This window comes from Arachis ipaensis, chromosome B05 (assembly GCF_000816755.2).
Source record: "Arachis ipaensis cultivar K30076 chromosome B05, Araip1.1, whole genome shotgun sequence".
Lineage (NCBI taxonomy): Eukaryota > Viridiplantae > Streptophyta > Magnoliopsida > Fabales > Fabaceae > Arachis > Arachis ipaensis.
In genome coordinates this window covers 76,379,779-76,385,767 of record NC_029789.2, presented here as the reverse complement: position 1 = coordinate 76,385,767, position 5,989 = coordinate 76,379,779, and the positions used below count along the sequence as shown (strand labels likewise).

General features: G+C 37.1%; 1 long non-coding RNA gene across 1 annotated transcript; it reads left to right on the top strand.

Moving 5' to 3' along the window:
- On the top strand, positions 1,051-3,463 carry LOC110272184. The gene is made up of 2 exons (XR_002363109.1): positions 1,051-1,190; positions 3,374-3,463. It is a non-coding gene; the product is annotated as an uncharacterized LOC110272184 (long non-coding RNA).

Genomic DNA, 5,989 nt, shown 5'->3' with positions numbered 1-5,989 from the left:
TTGCTCATCCTCCACTGATTTGTCATTCAACTCCTCGTTGTCGCTAATCCCCTTGTTGCAGATCATCTCTTCGCTGTTGCAAGCAACGCCGTTGTTGCTGCCTTCATTGAGCTTCTACGATTTGGCTTCGATCTGAAGTTTTGTCAGTGTTCGTCGGAGCTCCGATTTTTATGTTTCTTCAATTCACAGATTCACTATCTCTCTCTAACATTTAGTTTCTTCTCCTCAGAGCTCCGAAAAAACCACCACAGTCACCACCAGCACTGAGCGCCACTGTAACAACCCTAGTTTTGTTGATAAATAATGTTCTTAAATATTTTTAATAGAGTATATTTGATTTTAAAATTATTCTACCCTCCAATTTTATCAAAATATCTATTCATATATATATCCATATTCCTTTATAAAATCTCTAATTTCTAACCTTATTTTCCAAATTAAATCAGAAACCCTAATTCCCAAATTAGGAAACCCTAACCCTAATTTTCCCCCTTTCCCCAACCTCTGAACACAGCCCCACCCCCTTTCTTTCTAAACTGAACACAGAAACGGAAAGAAAAATTAGACACAGAGAGAAAGGAAATTAGATTGTGATCCAGGAAAGGAGAAGAGGGAGATGCCGTCGCCACGCAGCCGCCGTCCCGTCGCCAACGCTGTCGCAGGGGAAAACTAGAGCCTAGGCAGGGAGCAGCGCCGAGAGGGAGAGAGGCTGCCGTCGCGTCTTGTTCACTGTCGCCGTCGATTTGCCCTGGAGCAACTGTGTCACGCGTCGCCGACGAAGAATAGAGAGAGAGAGACGCACGAAGAAGAGAGGCCCGCGACCAGCCTTGTCGCCGTCAGCGCCGCAGGTTACCGTCGCCATCCTCGTGAGCTGCCACCGCGTCGCCGTTACTGAGCTGCAGCGCTGCTAGATGAGGAAGGCTCGCCAGTTCTGCCTCTACTTTTAGTTTATAGAATCTGACCAGAATGCCACTAATGCTGCTGGAGCTACCGTTGCTGCTGCTGTTGTTCTGGCCCTGCTCTGGCTCCACTCTGAACCGTTACCGCCACTGTTTTTCTGATGTTGAGACTTTTCACCATCACTTGAGCTGCCTAGAATCATCATGGTAGCTGCCAAGAGAGCGGAACGGGTGTTAGAACTGCTAATGGAGCTGCTGTGTTTAGTGATTTTTGCGAGTTTCAACTTTGAGGTAGGGGATTTATTTTTAAAGTTAAAATGTTTTTAATTTTAGAATGCCTATAAAGTTATTCGGATAATTGCAAATAGTTAATAATGATGAAGGGTTGATTAATTGATGTGAATTGTTTGAAATATATTTGAGAATAGTTAGTTAGAGTGATTATTCTGATGTGTTGTTAGAATTGAATGTGGTTGTGATTACGCTGAATTGTAATTGAAATTAGATGTGGTTGTGAATTGTATTTCGAATTATTGATTTTGGTGATGAATTGGTTGAGATTTTGATCCTGAATGAATTACTTTGAATTGTTTGATATTGAATTAGAAATTTAATATGTTGGAATGGCTGTAAAATGGATTTGTGACAGGTTGGAATTGGTTGAAATGTAGCTGCAAAAGGTGATTCATTTAATGTTACTTATTAAATTGAAACATGATGAGTTAATTACTGAATGAAATGTATTTGAGAGAAGTTAGTTGTGGTGATTATTCTGAGTTATGTTTGAAGTTGGATGCAAATGTGAATTGAGTTTGAGTTATGGTTGCGATATTGACTGGCTTCGTTAACGCGAGTAATTAACTAATGAGATTTACTTTGGTTTGAGGCTGTGATTGTTATTGGTTTTCTGATTATTTTAGAATTATTGGAAATTCCAATTTTAGTTGATTATGTCCAGTTGGTTATTATTGTTGATTTAAGTTTAACTAGAGTTGATTTTGAGGATGGTTAAAGGATTGAAGGTTGACTACTGAACTATTTTCTTGAAGCATGATCTTTAGAATAAAATGGTAACTTTGTTAAAAACTAAATAACTTTAAAAATAACTAGAAATATGAAAGAATGGTGTTTGGAATATTAGTTATGAATTCTTGAGGCTGGACTGATCTACCTTTAAAGAACGGTTTATGAAAACTCTGATTTTAATTAATGTTAGGATGTCGATTGTTAAACTGATTTATGATGAAACGATTACTGAGATTCTGTTGTTGTGAAAACTGCTGATAAAAGGGCTGGTGATTTGTTGAGAAAGAGGGAACACGTAAGGGTGGCTAAGTCTGAATTTTAGGGGAAGTGCTGTCAAAATTTTATAAAAATCTGAGGTTTTATTTGAAAAGTAATTTTAGAAGATTTGAATTTGGAAAATCATATTATTTGAGTTTTATTTAGATGAGAAAAGAAATATACTATTTTGAATCTGAATTACCAAGGAAAGGTTTATGTTTCAAGTTTGAATTATTTAAGAAAGGAATTATGTTTTGAATTCAATTTAATATGAAAGGAGTTATGTTTTGGGCTTGAAATAAAGGATTACTTTTCAGGAGTTTGGTGAATTTTATAATATTTAGATTCAAATGATAAAGAGAAATGGTTTGAGCCAAGATGTTGTAAAAGTGAAAGATGTAAAGGTAGTCAGATAGATAGTGGTACAACCACAGAGTGTATTCTAGTGCTATACAGCTATTGAGAGTTATAACTACAACTGATAACCTAGGATCACTTGCATAGGATATTAATTCATACACGGCTTGAATGCCACACCTGTAAGGCAAGGATTGCTTATAGAGGATATCATTTCATACACGGCTAGAATGCCGCCACCTGTAAGGCAGAGTCTGCTTACAGAGGATATGACGCATACGTCAGTTAGTGAGAACTATACCTATGCTCACTGGAAAACCATACCCGATTCAGCTGCTTCGGGTTACGTTAGGAGCGGGTAGAAACCGACAAATGAGCTCATTACCTGCACTAGGGCTAGACATGCATCATCCTTATTTTTGAACTTGCATATGATTGGGTTTGCTCGTTGTATTTCCCTTTGATTGTGCGGTTTGCCTTGCTGTGACTTGTTTGTATGTTGAATTGAATCTCTTGTTAGCGTTATTAGCTGTGAATGTATGAAAGTGATTAAGAATTGATGTTTTGATTGAGAATTAATTGTGTGGCTGAGAGATGGTTAGTGTGACCAGTTTTACATTTTGGAATTTGTTTTGAGTTTAGAGATTTTTTTTTTGAAAGAGGTAATTAATTAGCTAAAGTAAAACCAAGAGTATTTTCAAAAGAATTTGATAAAAATATAGTTTCCTTGAGTATGTTAATTATTTGCATGTTAATCATTACTTTTACGGCATTCCCATTCCCTACTGAGAACGTGTGGTTTGTTCTCACCCCAAAATATTTCACCCTTTCAGTGACACAGGTTCGAAGACTCCGTTTGAAGCTGCAGGCGAATATAGAACTTATTTATGAGTTAAGTTTATGAGTTAAGTTTCTTTCATAGAGTCCCCTTGACGAACTGATTTTCTATCGGTAAAGAAAATTCATAAAAATAATCATGTTGTAAGTATAGCTTCTAAACCAGCCGAAAATCCTTTCGTACAAAAATTTGGTTGTCACAAGTAACAAAACCCAATAAAATTTATAACCAAAGTATTTAAACCTCGGGTCGTCTCTCAAGGAATTGCAGGGAAGTATAATTTATTATTGGTTTTGGAAAAAGGTATATTTTTGGGTTTTTGAAATAGGGAACAAGTAATTTAAATGGCAAGAAAAATAATCTTAATTATCATGAACACCAGTGCAAGGTATAAGAACTGGAAATCTCATCCTAGTTATCCTTATCCGGTGTGATGAAAATTGTTTATTGCTCTCACTTAGTTAACCCTTACTAAATAAAGGAAAGTCAAGTGGACTAATAAACTTGATTCTTCAAGTCTTAGTTAACTCATGTGGAAAGACTAGCTTTTGAGGGATCCAAATCAATCAGCAATTTCCAATTTTCAATCAACAACTGAGTTTGATAACTCAAGTGTCACCAATTACTCAACCAAAGCAAAGGGGGAAAAATCCAAATTATTTATATAATAAATAGAAGAAATCAATCATCAATCTGAAATACCTCAATGTGTATTAATTAAGAAAATCCTAACATGAAGGGTTCATAAGGCAATTTAGCAACATAAATAATTAACAAATAAAAGCATTAGAGTAACTAAAGTAATAGAGTAAATAAAAGTAGAAGAGAAACATAAATTAAAGGAACATTGAACCTGGAATGAAGAAGCAATCCTAAAATTAAGGGAATTCCTAATCCTAAAACCTAAGAGAGAGGAGAAAGCATCTCTCTCTCTAAAACTACATCTAAAACCTAGTAATTGTGAATTATGAATGTTGTCTTATGTTGTTGTATCAATTGTTGCTTGAATGAATGGATTCCCCTACTTTATAGCCTCTAATCTATGTTTTCTGGGCCAAAAACTGGGTGAAAAACAGTCCAAAAATTGCTGGTATGTATCGCTACAAAGTCACGCAGAAGCGTCGTCCACGCGGATTGAGTTTTTGCAAGGTCACACGTGCGCGTCACCTGGCTTCGGGGCAGCTATGGCAAATTATATATCGTTGTGAAGCCCCAGACGTTAGCTTTCCAACGCAACTAAAACCGCATCATTTGGACCTCTGTAGCTCAAGTTATGGTTGATTTAGTACCAAGAGGTTAGGCTGGACGAGCTTCAAACTCGCGATTGTTGGGCGTTAGTGACAGACGCAAAAGGAGGGGGAATCTTATTCCAGCATGATCGAGAACCGACAGATGAATAGCCGTGCCGTGACAGGGTGCGTGAGCATATTATTCACTGAGAGGAGGGGATGTAGCCACTGACAACGGTGATGCCCTTACATAAAGTCAGCCATGGAAAGGAGTAAGACTGATTGGATGAAGATAGCAGGAAAGCAGAGGTTCAGAGGAACGAAAAGCATCTCCATTCGCTTATCTGAAACTCTTACCAATGATTTACATAAGTATCTCTATCCCTATTTTATTATATAATATTCGAAAACACCATTATCACTTTATATCTGCCTGACTGAGATTTACAAGGTGACCATAGCTTGCTTCATACCAACAATCTCCGTGGGATTCGACCCTTACTCACGTAAGGTATTACTTGGACGACCCAGTGCACTTGCTGGTTAGTTGTACCGAAGTTGTGACAATTATGAATTAAGATCAGAGCACCAAGCTTTGGAGCCATTACCAGGATTTGTTCGAGCCTGGAGATCACAATTTCGTGCACCAAGTTTTTGGCGCCGTTGCCGGGGATTGTTTGAGTTTTCGGCAAGCTTTTGGTCCGGTAACATCAGTGCCAGATTCCCTTTTGATACGGCAACAGCACCAAGTTTTTGGCGCCGTTGCCGGGGATTGTTTGAGTTTGGACAACTGACGGTTCATCTTGTTGCTCAGATTAGGTAATTTTCTTTTCGTTTTGTTTTCAAAAATCTTTCAAAAATATTTTCAAAAATCTCTCATCTTTTTTCGGAAAAAAAATTAATTAAAAATGTTTTCAAAAATTTATTCAAAATTTTTAAGAATGAATTCTAGTGTTTCATGAAGCATGTGAAGCCTGGCTGGCTGTAAAGCCATGTCTAAATTCATTTGGACTGAGGCTTGCAATTTGTTATCAAGAGCAAATTAGTTGTTGCTCATCCACCTGCTGCTGATCCATGATCACCTGCTGAAGCTTGGCTGGCCATTGGCCATGTCTAGTGTTTTGGACTGGAGCTTTCTTTGAAAAGCTTGGCTGGCTAGTGAGCCATGTCTAATTCCTGGACTGAAGCTTTAGACTAACATGGCAAGATTCCTGGAATTCATATTAAAAATTTTGGAATCCTTATTTTTCTTTTTCAAAACTATTTTCGAAAAATATAAAATAAAAATCCAAAAAAATTTTAGAAAATCATAAAAATCAAAAATATTTTCATGTTCCTTGTTTGAGTCTTGAGTCATGTTATAAGTTTGGTGTCAATTGCAT